The sequence below is a fragment of the Globicephala melas genome, chromosome 15, assembly GCF_963455315.2.
Source record: "Globicephala melas chromosome 15, mGloMel1.2, whole genome shotgun sequence".
In the NCBI taxonomy this organism is placed as follows: domain Eukaryota; kingdom Metazoa; phylum Chordata; class Mammalia; order Artiodactyla; family Delphinidae; genus Globicephala; species Globicephala melas.
The window spans coordinates 27,549,902-27,563,869 of NC_083328.1; the positions used below are offsets into that span (position 1 = coordinate 27,549,902).

Here is a 13,968-nt window from a genome sequence, read left to right on the forward strand (position 1 = left end):
AAAACAGTTTTGTGCAGTCATGAAATTAAGTAGCAATATAGTATTGAGCTAAGGGGAAAGAAGACTTAGGAATAAATTGTCAAGGCAAGTTCTAGTAAAAGCTCTCTGTAATAGACATCAGGGATTTCTTGTTCAGATAACCTTAGCAGTTTTGGTTGCACATGCACGAGATAGTACTTGACAGGTAATACTGGTTTTTTAATAATTTCATAAAATACTGTCTTACACCATTGGAGAGCTCTTAGGTATATTTATATATAGGCACAATGGAGGATTTTTTTCTTGGAATAATAAATGATTTCTAGCATCTTTCTAGAAAACATTTTACTGACTAAATTATCTTTTGCTTTCAATGGATTTTATTTCCTTTTTTTTATTTTAATGTTAGTGACTATACCCATACACACACAAATATATACAGATTGGTTTTTTCTTTAGATAACACCTAAAACAACAATGTAAGTAAAAAACCTATGTAAATAAATTGTATTGAATGTGAATATTCACAAGTTACCTTTTATTATTGTGTTCTGATATTTGTCTTTAAAAAGTAATTTTCTTCATTAATAGGGCTTTGCGTCTCACTTACAACAAAGTCCAGACTCCTTCCTACGACTTCCCAGGCCCCTCCCACTCTGCCCCAGCCCCGCCCGTATCTCTCAGCGTCGGCTCTGCCACCCTGCCCTTGCTGACCGTCCCACTGCCCTGTGCACTTCCTGTTTCCTCTGATGGGAATTGGCTTCCTATTATTTTGACCTCAGCTCAGAAGTCCTCAGAGTATCCTTCCTTCCCCACCTGTCTGCGGTTATGTTCCTCAGCCCCAGGCATCACCTCCCCACTCCCTTGTTTACTTTCTTCCTAGCATGTCACTAAGAAATTTGCTTGTTTTTCTTGATCTTTATATCCCCCCCCACGCCCACCCCCGAATGCAAGCTTCGGAACAGCAGGGACCTTGTCTGTCTCATCGACCATTCTTCCCAATGCCTAGAACCCTGCCTGGGACAGAGGAGCTGCTCAATGAATACTTATACCATGAATGTGGAATAAATAAGTAAAGATAGATAGCAATACTAATTATCAACATTAACACAATACAGGGAAGGGAAAGAGGCCACATTCCTAAGCCTTGTGGTAGTTCTTTGGGAATCGTCCTCAAAGTTAGGTATTGTCAACAGGTCAGTAAATAACAGCAGCAGTGTTATCTTTGGTTCTCCACTCACAGTGAAGAAATTGGGGATAAAGAGAGAAGTGTTCTTGACTCTTAGTAATTCTAAGCCCTGCTCGCTGAATGAATGCTGTGCCAGTAACCAAAGCAGGTGAGCCCAGAGAAGGGACTGATTTTAGACTAAAGGTTGTATGGGAATATATGAAGGAGATGGCTGGAAGTACAAGTGTGGGACTCGGAAGTGAACAATACACCTTGGAAGTGATACCCAGAGAGACTATGTGAATGAATGAGATTCCTGAGAAAATTTAGCAGCACTGGAAGAGACCTAAGGACAGAACCTTAAAATAGACCTTTAGGGAACATCTTCGTTTCAGCACGAGAAGAGAAAGATGGAAGCCACGGAAGGAGTGAAGGGGAATCTTTCTGAAAAGTTGAGACTGGTGCACACTGAGTAAACAGAAAAAGGAATGGGCTCCACTCGGAGCTGAGTGCTTTTCCCCTGCAGACCAGCACTGCTGCAGATAACTATAGACTCAAAAAGCCTACTTGGTGATTTGGAGAGTGAACAAAAACCAGGAGCTCAAAACTTCCCCTCTCCCTGTTCCACTTTGTCCTGAGAGCAAACCACAGTTGTAGAGCAACAGAACTGGGATGGATAAAGTGTTTCCCCAAAACCCACCATCTCTTTGCCCAGAGAAGCCAGGGAAGAAGCCCAGGTCACTGGAGAGTGAGGAATCCCAGAGAGGTGGGAATGGAAATCCCCTGATTTTCTATGTGAACTTCACACAAATCTCTGGCTTACCTCTAAGTGTACATGAGCAGGATAGAGCAGCAAAAGCTTAAAGAATGGAACTGAGATTTGAACTACTGCTTAAGGCAAGCAACAGAGAACTTACAACTTAAGTAATCAAGTTAACTTCCTGCTAAAGCAAAAACCTCAACATTCAGGGGAATATAACAGAATTCCAATTCTCCACAATATGACGTGCACGATTCCCAGGATATAACCCAAATCACTTGATGTACAAAAAAAACAAAACAAGAAAATTTGATTCACTCACAAAGGAAAAGGCAGTCAACCTCAAGATACCCCAGATGTTGGAATTATCACACTAGGGTAGTAAAGCAGCTATGATAACAATGCTCAATGAAATAAAGTTAAAAAACATGCTTTAAATGAATGAATATAAAGGATATCTCACATGAGAAATAGAATGTATAAAAATAATCAAATGGATGGGCTTCCTTGGTAGTGCAGTGGTTGAGAGTCCGCCTGCCGATGCAGGGGACGCGGGTTCGTGCCCCGGTCCAGCAAGATCCCACATGCCGCGGAGCGGCTGGGCCCGTGAGCCATGGCCGCTGAGCCTGCGTGTCCAGAGCCTGTGCTCCACAACGGGAGAGGCCACAACAGTGAGAGGCCCGCGTACCGCAAAAAGAAAAAAAAAACACAAAATAATAATAACAATCAAATGGAAATTTCAGAACTGAAAAAATACAATATCTGAAATTGAAAAATTCCCTGGATGGGTTTAATATCACAGTGGGGATGGGTGAACATGAAGATAGATGAATAGACACCAACCAGTTTAAAGAGAAAGAGAAAAAGGGTTGGAAAAAATTAAGCCTCAGGGGCCTGTGGGACAATGTCAAAATGTCTAATATACAGCTAGTATGAGTCCCCCAAAAGAAAGGAATCATGGAGCAGAAAATTATGTGGAGAAACTAAAGCCAACAACTTCCCATATTTGGTAAAAGACAAAAGTTTACAAATTCCAGCTGCTCAGCAAACACAGAAAACATGAGCCATAAAATACTGCCAAATTGGACTTTATAAAAGCTTCTGCTCTTCAAAAGACATCGCTAAGAAAATGGTAGGCAAGCCACAGGCGGGAAGGATATATTGACAACACATTTATCACATAAAAGGCTTGTGTCCAGAGTATGTAAAGAACTCTTACAGCTCAATTTTTAAAACGCTAATGAAAAAGCTGGGGAAAATATTTGAACAGACACTTAGCAAAAGAAAATACATGAATGGCCAAAAAACACATGAAAAATGCTCATCATCACAGCCAACATGCAAGCACAAATTAAAACTACAATGAGATGCCATCTGTCACTCACCCAAATGGAAAAGATTAATACCAAATGTTAGTGAGAATTCGGTACAACTCTGTGATATTGCGATTCATAATAAGAAATATGGATTTGGTCTCATCCCTGTCCCTGGCAGAGTTCTTAAAATCCTTGGAATTTCCTAAACGCTAAGAGAGATGAGGATGCCTTTTGTTATTCCTAAGAAACCCCTTTCTACCACACCTGAATTTATGTTAATGGAAGCAGATTAGAGGGTTGGAACTTTCAGGCCCATTGCCCATCCTCAGGGGAGGGCCAAGAGGCTGGAAATTGAATTAATCACCAGCAAATGATGATTTAAGCAATCATGCCACGTAACAAAGTTTCCATAAAAACCCGAAGGATGGGATTCCTGGAGCTTCCAGGGTGATGGTGCTGGAAGTGGCACATCTGGAGAGAGCATGGACGCTCTGCCCCTTCCCACACACCATGCCCTGTGCATCTCTCATCCAAGTACTAACCAGCCTGACCTTTTGTAAATTCCAAGATCAGATGAGATTAGGCGGGTTCAGGGTAGTATAGCTGTAGATTGCCCTATGCATCTCTTCATCTGGCTGTTCCTGAGTTATATCCTTTTGTAATAAACCGATGATCTAGTAAGTAAAATGTTTCTCTGAGTTCTGTGAGCTCTCTAGCAAATTCATTTAACCCTACAAGGGCATTGTGGGAGCCTCCACTTTAGAGCTGAGGAGTCAGAAGCACACATGACAACCTGGACTTGCATCTAAAGTGGGGCATGGGGCAGTCTTGTGGGACTGAACCCTTAACCTTTGGGATCTGATGTGATCTCTAGGTAGATAATCTCAGAGTTGAGGTACATTGTAGTACACCCAGCCCGTGTTGCAGAATTGCTTGGTGTGGGGAAAAGAAACCCACACGTATGGTGAGCCTAAATACCAGAAGTGAAGTATTCCGTGAATGGTGAGTAAAGAAAAACCAGCCTTTTTCCCATCCACTAACTCATATACATTCTTGGCAAGAATATTAAATGGTACAACCACGTTAGAAAAGCGTTTGACAGTTTCTTAAAAATGAAAGTCCACCATATGACCCAGCAGTTCCACTCCTAGGTATTGACCCAGGAAGAATGTAGGCTATTTCCACCAAAAATTTGTCCATAGCAGCTTATTTGTAATAATAAGCCCAAACTAGAAACAACCCAAATGTCCATCAATAACTGAATGAATGAGTAAAATGTGGTACATTCCTACGATGGGATACTATTCAGCATTAAAAGGGGACTGAAGTCGGTGGTTTTGAGATGTTCCATCAGCTCAACCTGTCAGGTCTGTGTGTCGAGGATGCCGTCGTGACTCCTATTGACAAGGTGGCTGCCCAGCTCCAAGCATCACATCCTTATAGAACTGTGTTCAAAGATAGGAAGACAGGGCTGGTGGGGTGGGTCTTTACCTACAGAGTTGCTTTTTTCTATCTGAGAGGAAAGTATCTCCTGGAGACCCTAACAAAGTCTCCACAGGTCCCCTTGGCCAGAACCAGAAATGCCAACAATACAACCCAACAGCCGTCGCTGATCACAAAAAATACGGGGAGGATAAGGACCGTTGGTGACTATGAACGCTCGCCTCACTGAGTGCATGGATGCCACACCACAAGTTGCTGAAAAAATGAATAGTGAGAAAGAAAAGGGAATCCACAAAGACCAGTTATTCCAGGGACCTCGGGAGGGGAATAGACTGAGAGCAAAGTGGAGAAAGTGTGAGTTGAGCATGTTAACAGAGGAAGCAGCAGTCAAGAGAAGGAGGGTGAAGACGGACATGGGAAAGGAAATTACTGATGGAACAGGGATATTCATTGGAAGAGGAGCACAGCCTTGGCCGTGAGACGGGGGGAGGAGGATGGAGAGGGTGGTGACCCTAAGAGTGGAGGAGCCTTGGGGTTGGTTGGTTGATGGACTGGTTGGTTGTTTGACTGACAGGCATATTCTGTGCCCCGAGAATGCGTTTCTCGGAGGTGCTCTGTGCTTGTGCTTCACTGTGAAGAGGTGAGACTTTCTGGATTTATACTCAGTTCACCTCTCCGTCTTGTCAGGCAAGGACCACCGTCTGCATAGACGGGTGACCATCTGGCTTTCACAGAACCTCTGCCCTGGGTAGATCCTATGGGATGTGTTTTAGACATTGAAGGAGAGCACATGCAGGGTGTGGCTTACTCCCGGGCCTATCAAAGTCTCCCCTTGGGCTCTGAAGATGTTCTTTCAAGATTTCATGGAGAAATTCATCCATTTCATCTCTTACAGAATGTCTTCGAAAGACTGGATTTGCTTTTTGTGGAAACTACCAAACTGGAACACTGTATCCCTAAACCACCTATTTTCGCTGTCACAGATTACCTGAAAAGCCATGTAAATGACATTGTACGGTACTTACCATGTAGACCTGCACCTTGCTGGTCTCCCTTGTTTGTCAGAAAAGATCATGAGCCCCTGGGGACAGGACGGCCTCTTGTTGTCCGCTGAGTGGAGAGCAGTGAGACAATTTAAATATTGATGTTTCCTGCATCCCGGGCAGCCCTCTCTGCTCCCTTCTTGTCCTTGGGAAGCATAAGCACCAATAGCATCAGTTGCCACTTTTGTGACGACAATTCCCACATAAGCCATTTCTAAGATGAGACGACTTCTAAGCCCATGAGTCACATCCTCTAAATGCCAAGCGGACAGCATAACAGAGACCCAGAGAGGGCTCAGGCACGCCATCTCCAGAACTGAATCCATCTCCTTTCTGAAACCACTTTCTCTTCTGTTGTTCCCTGTTTTGACAGGCGCCAACACCCCCACCCCCCACCCCCACCCTCTGCCGTGAATCAGGAACCCAGCTTCTCCCTCTCCATCTGCCCTGTGTCCAATCTCTCACGACTCCTAACACCCCAGTGCCCCCCCAGATCCTCGGCGCAGTGGTTGACAGCCCCGAAGGCAGACTTTGAACCCAAATCCCGTCTGGGCCACTAGTGGTTGCCCAACTTTGGGTGTTTTAAGCCCCTGCAAACCTTCACATCCTTATCTGTAGGATAATAATGGTATGTGGGTGAGGATTAAGTGAAACAGTGCATGTCAAGCTCGTGGCAGGCACACAGTGGGCATTCAGTGAATGGCATCCCCATAGCCACGGCTTCCATCCAGGTCACTGAACCATTGCCGCAGCCTCCCAGCCCATCTCCCTGCCTCCAGTATGTCTTTCCAGGCCAGGGAGGAAAACGTGTTAATGGGACAGAGTCAGCGCATCTGGGCTTGAGTCCTGGCTCTGCTACTCACTCTCTGTGGCCTTGGGCGCGTAAGGTCCTGTTTGGGGAACTTAGTTCCTTTATCTTTAAAATGGGTACAATATAATACCTTCCCCATAAAGATGAAATTAGCTTATTCTTTAATGTGTTAGCCTGTTAGATGCAGAATGTGCGCCTGTAGAGAGTAACCATGCTAACCATCATCAAACTTCACAGTTTGACTCCCCACCCCGACCCCAGCACACAGCCCAGTAGTGCATCACGAAGGGCCCACACCACCCCAACCCCTCCTGTGCTGAGCCTCCTAGAGTGACTGCTTAAAAATAGATTTATAGGGGCTTCCCTGGTGGCGCAGTGGTTAAGAATCCACCTGCCAGTGCAGGGGACACGGGTCCAATCCCTGGTCCGGGAAGATCCCACATGCTGTGGAACAACTAAGCCCGTGTGCCACAACTACTGAGCTGCGCTGTAGAGCACTTGAGCCACAACTAGTGAAGCCCACACGCCTAGAGCCCGTGCTCTGCAACAAGAGAAGCCACCGCAATGAGAAGCCTGCGCACAGCAACGAACAGTAGCCCCCTCTCACTGCAACTAGAGACGGCCCGCGCGCAGCAACAAAGACCCAACGCAGCCAAAAATAAACCAATAAAATAAATAAATTTTAAAAGTAATAATAAATAAAATAAAAATAGATTTATATTCCTGAATTCCCAGGATAACATCGTTGGTGATCATTACAACAGGCAGTGAGGATGGGCATGGCACTGGGGAAGGGCAGAGGGAAGGCAAGAGCAATGACTAGCAGAGCAGCAGTCGGTGTTTTTACAATTCAGCCTCGAAAGGAAAAAAGAAAGCGCCCTCTGGTCGGTGGGGGAGGGGGGAGCCGAGGCAGGGGGACGCCAGCTAAGTGGCCCGTCACTCTTCTAACACTCTTCTAATCGCTTCATGTGCCTGAGCTCACTGAATGCTGGAAACAACCCTGCTAAAGTAAGTACTTTTATTATCCCCATTTTACAGAAAAGGAAGTGAAAGCACAGAAACGTTAAGGAACTTGCCCAGGATCACACAGCTCATAAGTGGCGGAGCTGGGAACCCAAACCCAGCCGTGTGTTTCCGGAACCCATGACCCCTACACTGTCCCAGGTCTCAAAGTGGTCCTCCGGGGGCTGGCAGGGGGGGGCAAGCCTCCAGCCCCCTGCAGTGGAAGGAGGACCGTGTTACCAAACAGGACCCCAGCCTGTCCTCGGATGTGCAAGTCCTTCTGCTTATCTTGGAGTCAGCCTGGAAAGCAAATTCTTCCCATGCTAAAAGTATGTCTCCTCTGACACATGGAACCAAGTTTATCCATTTAACTGTTTGATTTAGTTAGGTATTTTTTTCCTCTCTCCAACAAATTCTAGCAATAAGGTCACACGTTCCCCCAAAGATCTCCAGCAGAGGGGGTTTCTGGGCCAACCCCACTCACCTATGGAGACACTGCAGCTCCTGGCGCAGATGAAAGTTTCATTAGCTTTATTCACTTCTCCCGACGTAACTGGCCAGCAAAGTCTAAATGCTGATGTCACGACTAATTAGTGGCGGCCTCTGCCCTCCTGGCCGCAGTTTCCCATCTGGCTTGTTTGTGTGCAGGGAGCAATGTCATAGGAAGCGTCTTTATGAACTAGCTCTCCTATGGAGATGCTCTAATTATCATTGAAGAAAACAAGCTTTTTGATGTTGTGTAGACAGTTCAGCATCATCTCCCCAACAGGGCTGGTAATTGTAACACCCTTTCAGTGCATGATGTGTTTTTCTGAAGGTGATACACCAGATCCTGGAGAACTAGAAATTAGGAGCTCATCTCTGCTTCTCTGTCCTGGACACCTCACCGATCTTGGCTCAGGTTGGGTCCTTCACGGGCTCTAACACCAATTGTCTGCTTTGGGGTGAATTTTGCCAAGCATCAGAAATTCGGATCAAACCACCAATGCAATCATCGTGCCCCTGGGTACCATTTATCGTCATGAAATTGAACCCAGCAGAAAGGAAACCCATCCAACACCTAAAGGATTAGAGCATATACAAATAGTAATTGATACTGATAAATTTCACAATGTGCTTTTCTTTGAAAAGGAAAAAGAGCAGGGGACTCATTTGAATTCCCCTGTGGCAGGGTTCCATTGAGTTTTGAAGGAGTAAGGATTTTTATCAAAGTTAACTACAGTCTGAGAACATCAGTCTGGCAATAGCACTGTCTGCTAGACAGCAGTGGATAGATATGGAATAAAGCAAATACAGCAAAACTTTAATGGTAGAACCTAGGTGGTGGGTATATTCATGTTCACTGCAAAACCTTTACAACATTTCATTATATTTGAAATTTTTTTTTATTGGAGCGTAATTTCTTTACAATGTTGTGTTAGTTTCTGCCGCACAGTGAAGTGAATCAGCCATGCACATACCCACACGCCCTCCTTCTTGGACCTCACCCTCCATCCCCCACATCTAGGTCATCACAGAGCACTGAGCTGAGTTCCCTGTGCTATACAGCAGGTTCCCACTAGCTATCTGTTTTACACATGGTAGTGTATTTATGTCAATCCTAATCTCCCAGTTCATCCCACCCTCCTCTACCCCCCGGGTCCACATGTCCATTCTCTATGTCTGCCTTTGTATTCCTACCCTGCAGATAGGTTCATCTGTACCATTTTTCTAGATTCCACATATATGCATTAATATACGGTATTTGTTTTTCTCTTTCTGACTTACTTCACCCTGTATGACAGACTCTAGGTCCATCCACGTCTCTACAAATGACCCAATTTCATTTCTTTTTATGGTTGATTAATATTCATTGCAGCAGTATTTATAATAGCCAGGACATGGAGACAACCTAAATGTCCATCGACAGATGAATGGATAAAGAAGATATATTTGAAAATTTTTCATTTAAAAATATTGAGAAAAAAGGTATCAGAACCCAAATCTCTTTCACCCCATTAAGGAACTTAACAGCTGTCAGAAAGCATTTGCTAGACAGCAGGCTCTGGGCTCTGACTTTACATACACATCCTATTTCATTTTCATAAAAACCTTATGAAGCCATTGCTCTTATACTCAGCTTACAGGTGCAGAAACCGAGGCTTTAGATGATAACTTGTCCAGAGTCTGCAGATGGTGGATGTCAGAGCAAATATTTAAAGTCCAGTTTTCTCCCCATTCTGTTCTTCTGCCCACAACAAGAATAGGAACTGGCTGCACTGGAAGGTCACCACCTGCCTCGCTGTCTTAGTTTTGGCTGCTGTAACCAATTAACACTGACTGGGTGGCTTAAACAGCAGACATTTAGTTCTCATAGTTCCGGAGGCTGGAAAGTCTAAGATCAAGGTGCTGGCAGATCTGGTGTCTGATGAGGGACCGCTTGCTAGTTTGTGGATGGCTACCTTTTCGTTGTGTCCTCACATGGCAGAGAGCAGAGACAGGAAGCAGGCTCTCTCCTATCTCTTTATAAGGGCACTAATCCCAATCATGAGGGCTCCACCCTAGTGATCTAATCACCTCCCAATGGCCCCATCATCAAATACCATCACCTTGGGGGTTAGGACTTCAACATAGGGATTTGCAAGGGTGGCGGAGACACAAACATTCAGTCCCCAGCACTCACCTGTAACGTTCATCTAGGCCAGTTGTTCTTATCCTTCCTTTCGAGAATTTGATGCCATGTAGAATCCCTCCATCTTCCAAGGCGCATCTGCACATCATTTTACACACAAGACTAATGGGTTCATGGCCTCCCTGAGGCCCATCCATGGGCCTGAGAAGCCCCAAACCCCTTTGCTCATGACTGAATTCCCTCTACCCTACCACACATCTCTGTGTTCCAAACTTCCCCACCCTTGCTCCAACTGTTTCCCCTTCTATTCATCAAATCCCCCTGGAATGTAAATTCCCTGAGGACAGGACACTGTCCCTTTCTCCACTGTATCTCCTTTGCCTAGACCAGCACCTGCCCAGAGTAGGTGCTCAAGAAGCATTTGTTGATTGAAAAATTCCAAAAAATATTTGTTGAGCCTTCCTACAGACTCTGGAGATAGAGTGGTGAGTAGTCACAGCCGTGGTCTCCATGCTCACAGAACTATCAGAATGTGTTAGTAATTTACTGCTGTGTAACAAATCACCCCAAAACTTACCAGCTCAAAGCAATAAACATTTATTATCTCACATTTTCTGAAGGTTGGGGATATAGGAGCAGCTCTGCTGAGTGGTTCTTTTTCTTCTTTTAATATTTATTTATTTTATTTTTGGCTGCATCGGGTCTTAGTTGCAGCACGTGGGATCTTTTTGTTGCTGCACACGGGCTCTTAGTTGCGGTGTGCAGGCTTCTCTCTAGTTGTGGCATGCGGGCTCCTCTCCAGTTGTGGCGCTCAGGCTCCGGAGCGCGTGGGCTCAGTAGTTGTGGCGTGTGGGCTTAGTTGCCCCGTGGCATGTGGGATCTTAGTTCCTTGTCCAGGGATTGAAACCTTGTCCCCTGCATTGGAAGGTGGATTCTTAACCACTGGACCACCAGGGAAGTCCCCTGCTGAGTGGTTCTGGCTCAGTCTGTCATGAGGTTGTTGTCAAGCTGTTGTCTGGGACAGCGATTATCTGAAAGCTGTGGAATCTGCTTCCAAGCTCACTCATGTGGCTCTTGGCAGGCCTCAACTTTTTTTTACAAATTTATTTATTTATTTTTAAATTTTTGGCTGCGCTGGATCTTCGTTGCTACACATGGGCTTTCTCTAGTTGCGGCGAGCGGGGGCTACTCTTGGTTGTGGTGCATGGGCTTCTCATTGTGGTGGCTTCTATTGTTGCAGAGCCCGGGCTCTAGGCATGTGGGCTTCAGTAGCTGTGGCACGCGGGCTTCGTAGCTGTGGCTCGCGGGCTCTAGAGCGCAGACTCAGTAGCTGTGGTGCATGGGCTTAGCTACTCCGTAGCATGTGGGATCTTCCCGGACGAGGGCTCGAACCTATGTCCCCTGCATTGGCAGGCGGATTCTTAGCCACTGCACCACCAGGGAAGCACCAGTCCTCAACTTTTTGCTGGCTGTTGATCAGAGGCCCTAGTCCTCAACACATGGGTCTCTCCATAGGCTGTCTGGAGAGTCCTTTTGACAGGGTGGCTGGCACCCCCCAAAGTAAGTGACCCAAGAGAAAGAGAATCCCCAAGAGGGAAGCCTTAGTCTTTTAAAACCTAATCTTGAAGGTGGCCTACCATCACTTCTGCCATATGCTATTGGTCACAGAATCCAATCCTGGTACCTTGTGGGAATAGACCCCACAAGGTGTGAATACCAGGAAGTTGAGAGTATTGGAGGCTGTCTTGGAGGCTGGCCACCACAGTCGTGGTGACAGTAATCAAATATCACACTAATGAATATACAATTGAAAACTGAGGTGTGTGCTCTGAAAGTACAGACCCTGGTTTTGTGAAAGGAATAACATGAGGTCTAACTCAGACATAGGTGGGGGTCAGGGGTGGCACTTTGACAACAGCCTCTGGGATGGCAGGAGATGATTAGTAAGAGACATGGAGAAAGGAAACAAGGTGCCTCAGATCGTTCGTTCTCCATCTTGGCTGCTCACTGGAGTCATCTTAGGAGATGTTAAAAATACTGATGCCAAGAATGTACCTCCAAAGACTCTAAAAGGTCTTTGGAAGTGAAGCCTGGGCATCGGGATTTTTTTTTAACTTTCCATATCGATTGTAATGTTCAGCCATGTTTGAGAACCCCTGTTCTAGGATAGGGGAACCTGAAAGGCTGGGATGGCTGGAGGACAGAGAGGAAGTGACATGGAATAGGTAGGAGAGGTGGGCAGATGCTGGACCACGTGGGGCCTCCGAGAACACGTTAGGGAGGTTGGTCTTGGAAAGTATGAGGATGGTGTGGGAGAGTGAAATGATCCAATTTGCAGTTTGAAAAGATCACTCTGGCTCAGGTGGAGACTGGATTCGGGGGGGCGGGGCAGAGCTCAAATGCCCATGGGGATGCCATCTGGGGATGTTCGGACAATGGTCCCGCCTATGACAGAGGATGAGGACTTGGACAGAGACATGGCAGGCTGAGTCAGATGTTCTATGTCACCAATTCTTATGATCCAATCAAAATATTTTATTTCATTAATGGGAAACTGACTTCAGAGAGGTGATGAGGCTTATTCAAGGTAATTCAACAATAGGAAAAAGCAGAAGGAAAGAGAAGCCAAGTGGGCCCTGAGAATCCAGTGTTGTGGTCCACATGATAAAGAAGATAAGAGAGGGAAAAAAAAGAAAAAGAAAACAATGATTAAACTATCAGACTAAGATAAAAGACACATCAAAAACACACAGGCTCCCCAGCGAGAGGATCAAAAGGTTACCAGTAATTTAACAAACAGATGGTGTAATTATAAAGCTGTCAGAAATGGCAGCCGGGGTCAGCCCCATGACCCGTCCCTCCATTCCCGGCAGGGACACTGGGGGAGAGCGGGGGGAGAGCTGTCAGCCTTCCTGGTGCTCTGGGGGGGATGGTGCTCCACACCCTGCTTCCCTTCCCCACAGTGGCACCTTTGGCTTCCTCTCCAAGACAGCTGAAGCCTGTGACAGCCTGTCCCACCTCTGCAGTCACATATTAAAAAGCTATTTGCAGCATCCCACTTTTATCCACACATTAAACAGAAGGGGTCCTTCCCTTTCCCGTTGGTAATGACCCCCTGCCTCTCAAGAGGTGGCTTTTCGGTGTCTTTCCGGAGAAGAAGAGAAGGTGACTCACATCTCACAAGCCTGAAATCATTAGTTTCAGGACAAATGCACGTAGATGTGGGTAAATGCTTTAAAGTTAATCCCTGTAGTCAATAGTCTCTACATTTATCAGGAAAGAAGTAGACGGTACAAGGTTTTAAAAGGAACACAGAGACCAGAGACAAATATTTCCATTGCGTCGTGAGTTAGATCATTAAGTGGGCACTAAGTTCTACTGAAGGTTTAGGGAAGAATGTATAATTCTGGAATGTTAGAGCGAGGAAGACCCTGTAAGAAAACCTAGTCTAGCAATGGCCAGTAAGGGGCGCTCTTTCCATCATCTCCCCTCTCACACCTGTGCCAGACATTTACTCCTACCAGGGGTGGTCCTGTGACTCATTGTAACCACGTGAAATATGGCAGAAGTAACAGCATGCCAGTTCTGGATCCAAGAAGCCCAAGTCATATGAAAAGGACCACATGAGGAGAGAGAGAAGAGTGCCAGCCCTCCAGCTGTCCCCTCCAAGGCACCACACGCGCGAGTGAGGTCATCTTGTCAGAACCACCATAGCTGCCATTGCACTGCAACTGCATGAGACCAGGTGAGAGCAGCTGAAGAACCACCCAGCTGAGCACAGCCTCCCCACAGATAAGCAAATAATGGGAATGCATTTTACTGAGGAGGAAAGTGA

The 13,968-nt window shown here is 45.8% G+C and overlaps 1 protein-coding gene across 2 annotated transcripts in view; it reads left to right on the forward strand.

The window, feature by feature from the left end:
• Positions 1 to 13,968, forward strand: part of CPPED1 (calcineurin like phosphoesterase domain containing 1) — a 234,398-nt gene that overhangs the window by 118,257 nt on the left and 102,173 nt on the right. The window lies entirely within an intron of this gene.